Source organism: Vicugna pacos, chromosome 5, assembly GCF_048564905.1.
Source record: "Vicugna pacos chromosome 5, VicPac4, whole genome shotgun sequence".
Taxonomy (NCBI): domain Eukaryota; kingdom Metazoa; phylum Chordata; class Mammalia; order Artiodactyla; family Camelidae; genus Vicugna; species Vicugna pacos.
This window is the reverse complement of record NC_132991.1, coordinates 71996337-72009115: the sequence shown is the minus strand read 5'-3', so window position 1 is coordinate 72009115 and position 12779 is coordinate 71996337. Positions and strand designations below refer to the sequence as shown.

Here is a 12779-nt window from a genome sequence, read left to right as displayed (position 1 = left end):
AATGTTATTTTTTTTCGAGACTGAGGTGATAAGAGTGAGGTCAGATACCTTGGTGGCCAAAAACCTCAGTAACCAAGACAAATATTTTAATGTAGTACTTTAAAAAAAAATCAGAATTAATGTAAAAAAAAAGTCCATGATGAACAAAATCTCAAAAATTCCAATAAAGGCAGGATCAATACCCTAGGGCTGAAACAACAGAATCATTACGTTCCCGTCAATAGGGATTATAGGTTCCTTATAATCAAGGCCAAAGGGAAGGGATGGAGGGAAAGACGCCAGCCAGGGCAGCCGTAATTATTCATAATGCGTCGATTGTGCAAGTTCTGTTGGAGCAGCAGTCCAAGGTCTCAGGCTGCCTTAGGGACGATTCTGTGGTAGGTTCGTGCTGCCCCCTAGTGGTCATATGTGATATGACGCAGCCTCACGTCTGGAGTCTCTTCAAGGGGCAATACTATTAAACCTGAAAAGATCCGGGGCGAAGAGATAGACAAATACCAGAAACTCTCGGGATCAACAGGTTTTTGCAGTTATGCTCAGGTTCAACCCGTCGTTTGGTGTCTGTGTTTTTCCCCCTTTATTAAATACAAACAGTTCCTTCTGTGTTCAAGAACTGGGCTGGAGGCCGGGTATGGAATGGTGGAAAAGTAGCAGAGTGTTTCTCCCGGGGGAGCTCTTGCAGAGAGGCTGACTAGGAAGGGACTGCACAATTCCTCTCCCAGCCCATTTTATTAAACACAAAAGACAAACAAAAAAAGAAGCCTGGCGGGAGCTGTAGAGAGCGAGTGATTTGTCTGAAGGAACCTAACTAGTTAGTTGAGTCAGACATTGAATTCGTTGGGGTGCACTTTCCGCGGCATGCTGTTTCCCTTCCCACCTCAGGGAAAACTGGCCCTTAGGAAGCCGAGACAAGCATTTGAAAACTCCTCTCATATTCTTAGTGGGATGAGTAATTGGAGCACATTTTAGAAATGGATTAGGGAAGGAAGTCAGCTGAGTGTCTGCCAGTAATAACTCCCGCAGTCAGTTCTGCTTTGAAACACGCTCCGTGAGTACCTCAAAGTCAAGACACTGTAAAATGTACGACTCAGGTTGGCCGTTTATTTAACTCACACTAGGAAAGGGGAACAGTCACTTCCGTCTCGTCCACGTGCGCAGCTGTCTCCTCCTCTTCTCCGGTATCTGAGCTACTCCCACGCAAGTCTCAGGAGGACCCTGGCTCCAGGCAATCACTGCTAGGCCCTCTGCTTCCTAATCTCTTGACAGTATCTTCATTTTTCTAGACATAAGGCATTAAATGCTCACTAACAACACATTATATTGGTGCTTCTTGTTCAAGATATAATAATAAACTCTGACAAAGCCAAAAAGAAAAAAGGCGAAGAGCTGAGTAAGTTCCATATGTTTCATATACCATAGACTCAGCTTTTATCCTGAACAATTTTTAAGTATGCACAACTACAGAGTTTGCAGTGAGCCCCTACATCTCTGTCACCGAGTTTACCTACGTTGGCATCACTCACTTAGCAATGCCTTCCATTTTATTTCTGAAGAATTTAAACCTAACCCAGACATTTTACTCTTAGTACATTATTAAGAATTCCTTAAAAATGTGGACATTTTCTCCCCACAATGCCATGATCATACCTGATACAATAAACAGTAATTCCTGGGTATCATCCAAAATTCAGTCCATGATTTCCTCAAACGTTTCAGAACCATCTTTTCTGCTGTTTGTTCAAATCTTGAGTCAAACAAGGTCCAACGTTACGTTTGATTGTTCTGTCTCTTAAGTCTCTTTTTGTCTAGACAGTCCTCCCTCCCCTCCCTGCACCTCCCTGCTCGACCCCCATTGACTTGTTTTAAAAATCCAGGCCAGGTATCCTGAAGACCGTCCCCCTGGTGTTTGCTCCCTTGCGGTGTCCATGGTTCCTCCCACTATCCGCAGTGACTACTGGGAAGGCTGTGGGTTCTAGAGGGTTGGCTGTGTTCAGGTTCTGTTCCCTCCTCCTCCTTTTTGCAAGAGTACCTCGCGGTGGGCCGTGCACCTCGTACGCAGCACATCAGGAGGCTCACCATGTCCGGATGTTTCAGTCCTGGTGCATATGTCTCACCAAAGCTGTATTTTCAAAAATATTTCAAACAGAAAACGTGGCGTAACAGTGCCACACATGCACTCTTCATCTAGTTTCATGCATGGTGGTGTCAGCTGCTCAGTTGTTGCCTTACTTGCTTCATCTCTTCTCTCTTTTTGTCCCTAAGAAGTTGTATGATTATCACCTCCAATAAATTGAACAGTGATACAGCAATACTACCCTATATGTAGTCCATTTGAAAATTTCTCCACTTGTCTCAATAATGTCTTTTGTAGCTTTCCCTCCTCCCCCCCAGCATCCAATCAAGGGCCATGTCTGCACTTAGCTCTCTTTTCTCCTAACCTCCTTCTCCATTTCCCTTGCCTCGTTTTGTCTTCCTCGCATGGCCATTTTTGAAGAGCTCAAGCCAGCTGTCTCACAGAATTCCTTTTGATTAGGTTTGGGTTAAGCATTTTTGGCAAGAATAATCACATGGGTGATGTTGCAGCCTTCCCATTGCCCCAGATCTGACGGCCACAGCGCCGGTCTGTGCTGCAACCGACAAGACCAAGGTTGAGCCTCTGATTAGGTTGTTGTATTAGATGAGGTTCTCCAGGGACCCAGAACCAGTAGGAGACAGACATGTGAAGCTGGCTCACGTGGTTCTAGAGGCTGACAAGCCCCACGATGCGCGGTCAGCAAGCTGGAGACCCAGGGCCACCTGTGGTGTCCGTCCAGCCCGGGTCTGAAGGCTGAGAACAGGAGAGCTGTTGACGTAAGTTCCAGCAAGCTGGAGGCCAAGATGAACCAGTTTTCTAAAGCTAGTCCCAAGGCAGGAAAAGACCAGTGTCCCAGCTCAGTGGTTGGGCAGGGGGAGTGGCCTCTACTTCGGGAGAGTTGGCCTTTTTGTTCTCGTCAGGCTTCCCTCGGATGAGGGCCGCCCATGTTAGGGAGGGTGATCTGCTCTACCCCGTCTACCAATTCGAATACTAGTCTCATCCCCAAACGCCCTCACCAACACACCCGGAATAATGTCTGACCGAGTGTCTGAGCCCCAGTGACCCAGTCAGACTGGCCCTGAGAGTTGGCCATCACAGTGGTGTCCACCAGGCCCTCTGTGTACGGGGCGGGGGAACGAGAGCACTCCATGGGGTCACACTCTGTGCTCTGAATGTCCTGCTCCCAGCCTGTTACCCAGTGGAGTTCTAGATCTTTAAACTGCTGGAAGGTACTGCAGAGTGCTTGGGATGATTGAAAAGATGGAGAACCTCCTTCAATGTCAAGAACATCCTACAGGGTTAGGGTTCAAGGTGAGGGTCCAGATTAGAGAGCTAAGGTCCAGACCAGAGATGTATGTGGGTCTGACAAGAGAGACCCTCTCAGGTCAGATGAGGGCGGGCGCGAGGCGGCCCTGAATGGCAGTGGCACTCCTGGAAACCCAGGGTCAGGCAAAAATTGGGGGAAACTCCCCGTTTGCTCACCTAGCTCTTCCCAAATTGTGATTGTTTTAGCCGCTGTATAAGGTTTTTAACCAACTGAGGTCACTTGCACATCACTTTAGGGCCTTCCAAATGTTGTGTCATCTTAGTTTTATTTACCCCTCCCCCCCATTACCTAATCTCCCCCACGACAACTTCTACCTGCCTCATGTTTTACAGCATTTTATACTTTTGAAAGAGGAATTCCACAGCCTTTTATTTCACCGTCACAATAACAAAGAGATTTTGTTGCCAATTTATTTTCTGTAAATTGAGGCAAAGGCAAATAAAGTAACTCACTGGAAATTCCAGAGCAGCAGCCCCGGTTTCCTCAACATGGGTCTAGTGAGAGGGCCCTTGAACAGAGGACTCGGGCCGCAGTGGTGTCTCTGAGGGTTAAGTTCCTGCTTTATTGCTGCACATGTTACAGACACTCATTAGAGCCCTTACTTGGGCTCCAGACGACTGAGTCACTTCTCCAAGTGATGCCTGTTGCACGGAGACATTTTGACAAGTTGGCTCACCTCTACCTCCTCAAAAACCAACCAAAACAAAGCTAACTTTACTGTGTCTTTCTACATTCATTGCTCTAAAAGGCATTGATTTGGAGGTACTGGAAATAGACTCAGTGGGGACATCAATTTCAGGTTAATTTGCTCATAAACTCTTATGTACAAGAAATTCAAGCTAATTTACATGACTGTCTTCAAGAAGGGAATTAAATTTATTAGAATAAGTTATATTTACTATAATGCAAGTAAATATTAATTTTAGAGTGAACCAAGAATGGATAGATTCTCTTTGAGAATGGATAGAGCTCTTTGAGTTTGGAAAAGTATACAAAAATCTCTTCGTATGGTACTTTGTCAAGTTTAAGTAACCAAATAGCAAACTATTAGCGTTTAAAAAAGTAAACAGTTACATTAAATATACACATGCCACTCACATTTATTTTAAAAATAAATTTCCCCCAGAATTTAAGTAATAGTTGTACACATAATCGAACACTCTAAACAGTTAATTAAAATTACAAGTTTAACAGATTACATTATTTTTAAAAGAGTGAAAACCATTAAAAACAGACCAAATACAAACAAGGCTGATTACTAACCAACTCTGTGGTTGAGTGCTAACCATGATCCTGCCTTTGTGACTCCCTGACCTTGTCTGTTAGCATCACTGGGATAATGGTCCTTATCAGGATTTTGTAATAACTTGAGGATTGTCTACAGGTTGTAGATCCCAGGAGATGAGAAAGTCATTCTCTGTGAGCCCTCCTCTTTGGGCTCCTCTGTTTTATCGTTTTGTAGCTCACGGTTGAAACTTCCTTCTAGTAGTTATTTTGTGTGACCTTCAGGTGGTTGACAGTGGGTCGCCAGGATGCTGATCAGCCCCTTCTGTTCTGAGTGGCGTTCCTTCTATTTCTGTGTTAGCTCAGTTCACTCCCAATTAATTTTTCCACTCTTTTTTTCCTGCTTATCCAGACATATATATATTATACATAGACACACACACTCATATATTTATAAAGTAGCAGCAAAATACATGTGTGTATATGCATGCACGTACATTGAAACACTTATAGTAATATGTATATGTATACATCCCTTAATGAAATAATGACCAGCATAAATCTTGTTTTATCCTTTTGTTGTATCACAACTTCCTTTTTGTACTTTTTAACTTTCTCTTTTGACTTGGATTTCGATCATAGAATTTTATAGATCAAATCATTACCATGAACTGTAATACCAAAAGCCGTTTTTAGTATTTAATTATAATTTAATAGGAATAATTGCTATTATTATTAAATACTTGAATTATTGCAACCTTTCAACGAGAACCTCTTCAGTGAGATCCTTTGATCTTTTGTCACCATTCCTACTACTCATGGCATTCTCCTTGTTTTCTGATACTCACAGGGTGACCTGACCCCTCCTGAGTGTCTTTGTTTACCCCACCAACTCTGACTCCCCCTCCCCCTCCATCCCTCTCACCTCCTGTGCTCACATACCAGCTCCCTTGTGGCTACAGGCAGTCCCACTTTGCTGGTTGACTGTCCAGCCACCTTCCAAGGCAGAATGGGGAATAGGTTTGCCTGCAACTTGTGTGGATCTCCACAGTCACTCTCACTGGCTCCCTGAAAACCTGCTTTTTTTTTTTTTGCAAGACTTGGATTTCCCTTTGCAACCAGTTTGCAGTATTTTAGCACTGTATTATTCACCATTTACAACAGCAGACCATGGGGTGTGGGGTGGGGCTGGAATCATGAACAAAGACTTGACTTTACATGTTGGAAGGACCCAGATGGGAGGGCTGTTGGAGTAGGTACTCATTTTTATTAATTGTCAGAGTATTAGTAAATATTTAATGTTATGATGACTTTTGCTCTCCTGAGCAATATGGCAAGTTCAAAAAAAAATTACATAATCAATGCTTGGATAGCAAAGATCTGTTATGTTAAATAAATCAGGTGGACTAAATTCCGAGGCTCCCAACCTAACCCACTACTCAGAATATAAAATTAATAATCAGCCTGATTGGCTGTCTGGGAAGGTTGCACAGCATCCTCTGTCTTCTCTCTGAGACTGGAGCTTGCCCAGGCTATGAGCTTGGAAAGGCTTACGGTCTTCTTGGGCTTCCCTGTCCACACCTCTGCCCTTCATGCTGGTGCTCACCTTTCACTGGAGCAGGCAACTCTCTGCATCTCCATCTCTTGAAGACATGATCCACCGAGTAAGATGCCAGCCGTAGGGGCTATTGGATTCTTTGCCTCCTGGTATGGGAACAAGCTTGATGAGAGTGATTACATAAAGAATCTTACATTTTTGCCTCATAAAAAGAGAATTGGAAGACTGGTTCCTCTGGAAAGAGATAGTGGAAACAGGACATCTTAATTAACTAAAGGGCTGATGGACAGACGCTTTTGCTTTCACCTTAGAACGTTCTGGTGGCCCTTAGTGTAAGGGTGCCTCCCTCGGTAGTAAGCTTTGGGCTTTGATAATCTAAAGAAAAATGGAGCTGCACCCAGTTCTAGAATTCCTAGAGAGAGCACATACTGCCTCCTTGAAGGTGATGTGTTTTCCCATAACTCGTGGTGAAGCGGTCCTCAGGTGATCTCTTCTTTGCCAAGCATCTCCAAATGCTACATCCCGTTAGTTTCACCCTAATTGTTACTTATTTAAGGTAAAAGAAAATGCAATCCTTATGCACCATATTCCATGAATTTAACTAATAAAAATGTTTTGTAAGAGCCTTTTGAAGTCCAAGAACACGTTGGAATAATTTTTATGAAACATGAAAAATCTTTCTTCTTAGGGACAGGAAGTTCCGTTTTGCCAAGAATAAATGAACTCAAATAGCAAAGGGACTGGGCTTGACTTGAAACGCCAAACCCACAGTGTTTCGGTGGCTTCCTCCGTGGGCCAAGAGCGTTTTCCAGCCCTGTGAGTTAGCGCTAGTATCTAAAGTTTCAGACAAACATGTTAGTACTTATAAATAATTATTTTAGTATGCCAGCTCCTCTTAAAGTGAAAAGTTTGGCTTCTTATTTGAGCCAGTTTGAATCTACAGGCAAGAAAGAGAAAGATTATCGATTTTATAAGTCATGTCTTTATTAGGGTTTGTTAAAATTGTGTGGAAAAAATGAATTTAATTTTCTCTTTGGTATTTCCTTGAATGTTCTTACTTTCTTCCTTCATATGCATTTAAGATAATTTAATGTTTTTTTCATGACAGGTCTGAACCATTTCTAGCGGTGTTTCCTACAAGGAAAATTATGCAAACAACATAATTAATGTTGGCAGCTATAACAAAATTCATGGAAACGTCAAAGAAAGCATCATATTATGTCATATGTCATCATTTTCAAAGAATTTTTCAGAAAGATGAGTATAAAATAAAATCAATACAAACTATTTTACTGCTTTAAGACAAGTTATTGATTTGAAAAACAAAAACATTTCACCAGTCACTCCTTTTCTCCACTTGTTGATGCTTCATTTTCCATCTATACAAGCTTCTCTGGTTTTGTCTGCTTATTCTGTCTATGCCTGACCTGCCACCATTCCTTCTATTTCAGTCTTGCTTATTACTCTTGTTGTTGCTTTCATTATTGTTATCATCATCACCGTCATCATTATAACCATCATCATCATCCATCATCATCACCATCATCATCATTTTACTTTACCTCTTTGCAGGCTCTACATTACTCTGGTCCCTACTTTCTTAAGTTCAGCCTCAAATGGCTTCTGTCTTTCTTTAGCCCTCCTCCTCCATCAGTCCATATAATTCTACCCTCTTTTACCCTGTCCCATGCATTAAATCCACTTCTCTCTTGTACTCACTCAGGGAGGGCCAACTATGTGCCAGGCGCGGGACCCAGGTACTTTGTAGGCAAAGATGAAAAACAAGGGACTGTCTTTGGGGTGCAATGCAAACCAGCCCCTGGAGGTGGCAGTGATGACTACCACTGCAAGAGGCTGGCAGTAAAGGCTCCCCAGAGGAAGTGATGCTTGCAGTGGGCTGCCCTGGTTGGACAAGCAATGCTGAGCAGACAAGGGGAGAAGACTATTCCAAGAAGAAGTAGTCATTTATGCAAAGGTGTGGAATGGGAAACAAGATGCATATGTATTTTGCACATATGCATGCATATATATGTTTGTGTTCTAGATATCTATGTATGCATTATATATATTATGTATGCTTTATATACAACACACATATACATATATGTGCATGCATATGTGTAAAATGCATATATATGTGGGTGTGAGTGTGTGTGTGTATTAGTTGGGGTTCTTCAGGAAAACAAAACCAATAGGATGTGTATATATAGGTATAGAGATTTGTTTTAAGGAATTGGGGCAGGTTGTATCTGTTTGACTTCCCCTGAATGCCCAGCCTGCCAGGAGCTCTAGCACCCGGGATGTGATGGTCACACAGCATTGGTGACTTTAGAGTCAAGTTGCTTGTCAAATTCACTTCCTCTGTCTTCGTGTTGCATAACCTTGAGTAATTGTTTGAGTTTTCTGTGATTTAGTTTCCTTTTGCATAAAATAGGATAGTTGTATTTAACTGTTCTGAGGCTCCCATGAAATGATGCTTGGAAAGCCTCTGGAAGTGCCTGGAACACAGGAAGTGTTCAGCAAAATTTAGGTCATTATTTATACTCAGTAAATACTCACTGTATGAATGAATGGACACTAAGCCCAAATTTGTCTCCCTCTGCCTTAACTGTACCCATTCAAATTCAATTTACAGGCTAAATTCCCTCAGCTTTGCTCTGCCTCATGAAATCTGTCTTAGACAGTTATATATACACATACATATATATGCATAATTTATATACCTGTATTAGAATAATATATCTATACTTTGGGGATATATATATATATGACACATATATGTAACATATATAAGATAGAAAATGTATCTTTTGTATATATATGTAAAAGAGAAAGAGTGATTTATTTTAAGGAATTGGCTCATGGGATTGTGGGGGTGGCAGGTTTGAAATCTAAAGGGCAGGCTGGCAGGCTGGAAAGTCAGGCAGGTGCTGATTTTGCAGTCTTGAGCCTGAATTGTGCATTGCAACAAGCAGGATTCCATGCTGTAATCTTAAGAAGACTTGTTTCTTCTTAGGGAAGCCTCTATCTCTGCTCTTACAGCCTTCAGCTGATCAGATGAGGCCCACCCACACCATGGCGCTCCTTCTGCTTAACTCAGTCACATCCAATTTAAATGTCAGTAACGTCTGAAAAATAGCTCACAGCAACATCTAGGCTGATGTTTGACCCAGTGAGTGGGCACCGAAGCCTAGCCAAGTTGACACATAAAATTTACCATCACAGACTGCTTGCTGTGCTTCCCCGTAAAAGGGGGAATGCTGGTATGTCAAAAAATGTGATGAGTTTACATAGTTGTGTTTGGCTCTTATCCTGTACGTGGCTATACTAAGGAGTTTCTGTTTGTTTGTTTTAGTTATGTGCAGTTTAAAATGTGCCTTCATGTACATTGTCTTATTTGATCTTCTCAACCGTCTTGAGGAATACGGGGATTCTATTAATCTATGTTATAGGGAAGGAAATCAAAGCTCAGAGCAGTGTCTTGACTTGCCAGTGGGGTGAAGACACGCTCAGCATCCTTAGCCAGGACTTGAAGCTCTGCTGCCCAGAGCCCTCCCTCAGCAGCTTGTGGCTTTCTAAGACATTAAAAAATTGCTCTAGGCACTTGGAAATGAAAATGAGATGAATAAGACATGCTTCCTATCCTCAAGGAGTTTGTGCTCATACCCAGCTAGCTAAAAACAATCCGACTTTAATTTTAGTAAGGACAAGAACAGTTTTCTAAACTCTGAGGAGGGAGGAATCCATTCTAGCTGGGGACGAGGAAGGTTTTGAAATAACCCACACAGAGCTGGAGGATCCAACAAGTCTCTTTTATTTTCAGGCCCATTAGGGTGCCGTCAGATTTTCTGGACCGCTCATTTGCACTATTACTTCTGTATCCAGATGGTGAAAAGTTTAATGGTGAAAGTACTTGGCCAAAACTCCAATCTGGGAGAAAAGGAGTGGGGGCAAGCTAGGAAGGAAGAAGGAGGAAACCATTATTAGATGAAATCCTTACATGTTCCTTGTTGTTTTAATCACAGAAAAGACAATTTTAAACAGATGATGAGTACAGCATCCTGTGAAGATAATATCTGTATCACAGCATTTGACTTATAAAGTAGCAGGAAGTCTTGTGTGTGTGCATGTGCGTGTGTGTGTGTTTCTCACAGCGGGGTGAGGAAATGACCTTGGACTCTTTGCCGTGATGAATTGTCCTCCAAAATTCCTCCAAAGTCCAGATCAGGACTTCCTTGGTTTGTCCTGGTTATTTTGCACTTACCTCTGATCTTGGACTAACTCTCAGGATCTGAAAAAATTAAAACACGTTCCCAAGGATGAGGACATTGTAAGTCTAATTACTTTTTGGCCTATGTTAAATGTCTAAACCACAATGATTAATAAGCTGCATCTTTTTTCTTGTACTCTTTTCCTTGAGCATTTATTATGTGCGATCTCATTAATGATCAGCAAAGAAAGAATTATCCCCATTTTACTGGTGATGATACTGGGGCTCAGAGAAATGAGCAGATGTGACCAAGGTGTCTGGCCAGTGTGTGCACAGCTGTGACTGAAGCCTGAGTTCTCGCTTTTATGTCAGATGTCCTTATTCAGCCTCATAGCTGCTTCTGATGATACCAGCTTCAGGTTGCCCCTGTTCTCATAGGTTGTCGATCTCTCTCATGACACATAATGTATTTCTTTTGCCTTTGCATCTCCTGGAAGCTTCTGAAATAGCCCTTGTCAGTTTGCCAGTCCTCTTGCCTTTGAAGTTTAGTGAATTCACTCGGGGAATTTAATGATTCTTGTGGGAGGAGTAAAGCCCATGCTCCAGATGCAGGTGGTTATATATCTGAGTACAGTGTAAATATAAATGGATTTTGACGTATGTCATTCAAACTAAATTTTAGAAATGAGAAATAGGGACAGGTTCAGATGATTTGTGATGCAGATGCCAGTTCACACTTATGGTGTGTACACCAAACAAGGCAGTAACCTAGGTGGATGCTTTATTAGATCTAAATTGGGGAAATTAACTCTCACGTGCAGTGGGACCTTCTGTACTGTAATCGTCAACATACTGAACTAGTCTGCACAAAGTCCTGTTTCAGCAATCTGTGCATATTCGTTCATCCCTTTGATGGGAACAGCAATGGCGGTGTTAACAACTGGTATCTCGAACAGAAATGTACAGATGCAGTCATTGCAGATAACCAGTTATGGTTTCACTTGTAAAAATATTTTGCATATTTTCCAGTGGAAATCTGAGTAAAAAATAATACTTCTTAAAGGCTACCTAGAGGAGAGGTACTTTTGAACTAAAAACCTGAAAGTTTAACAAATCCATATGAACACCTACTAACTATAAAAGCAAATAGAAAAGCTTTTGTCTAATAATCTACAGAAAAGACAGCTCAAATACTCAGTCACATAATACAGAAATGTTTATTTGAAATGTGAAATTTTATAACATAATATGTATTTTAACTGAGCAGCATTTTTATAACTTGTGCCATTCATGTAGAGAAGGGGAGTTTGCTTGCTATTGAGTGTCCTCTTACAATTTTTAGAGATTGCATGAGAGACGCTATGGAATAAATTGCTCAAAAATTCCACGAACAAACTTGTCCCAAATGGACACAAGAGGGCGCCAAGCCTCTATGCGAAACATGCAGTAGCTGCTGGAGATTTAATGGACGAAATAAACCCTGGCACTTAAAAATGAAGCCATGTTTATTTTATTCTGGGTAATATATTATGCACCTGCTTGTTTTATTTTTTAGACTGATTCATGTCAAACGACTTTCCAGAAATATGACATGGATACTGGATCCAGGCAGAGCTAACTAATCTTTTAACGCACAAGCAGGAGTATTATTTTGTACAAAATATATTCCATGTTATAATGAAGTTTTACTTTATTATACTCACTCTAGAGGGAATTAAGAAAATGTAACAAGTTGTCACATACTTTTCAAGTATTTTTTTCTCTGTAACTCACTTAAGATATAGTTTTTGGCCATGGGTTGTTTCTCTCTCTCTCTCTCACATACACACAGACACACACACACACACACAGACACACACATTAAAACTCCTTTGTTAGAGGCAACAAATAAAGAATCTTTGTCCAGAGGGCTCAGGGGAAAATTTAGGGCAGAAACTTCTGGAAAAAAGAGGACACAAAATGGCACCTGGGGGAACTGGGGTTTGCTGTAGATGGGGAAGAAAACTAAGGCTTTTTTTTTCTTGGCCAGGTAAATATTTGATTTGTGTATTAATCCTCTAGGGCTGCCATACCAAAATACAACAGACTGGGCGGCTTAAACAACAGGAATTTATTTTCTCACAGTTCTGGAGGGTAGACGTCCAGGATCCAAGTGCTGGCGGGGTCGGTGGCTCCCGAGGCCTGTCCCCTTGGCTTGCAGGTGGCCCTCTGTGTCCCCACGTGGCCTCCCCTCTGTGCGCACCCTGTCCTGGTGTCTCTGTGTCCAAATTTCTTACTGACATCAGCCAGGCTAGATTAGGGCCCACCTGAACAGCCTTATTTGAACAGAATCACATCTTTAAAGGTCCTGTCTCCAAAAACAGTCACATTCTGAGGCATTAGGAGT

General features: G+C 41.8%; 1 long non-coding RNA gene across 1 annotated transcript in view; it reads left to right on the top strand.

Annotated features, from left to right (window-relative positions):
* The window catches only part of LOC140696457 (uncharacterized), a 74453-nt gene extending 66983 nt beyond the window's left edge, over window positions 1-7470 (top strand). The window contains exon 4 of the long non-coding RNA XR_012072824.1: window positions 7292-7470. This is a non-coding gene — a long non-coding RNA (uncharacterized lncRNA). The remainder of the gene's footprint in view (window positions 1-7291) is intronic.
* The last annotated feature ends 5309 nt before the right edge of the window (window positions 7471-12779 follow it).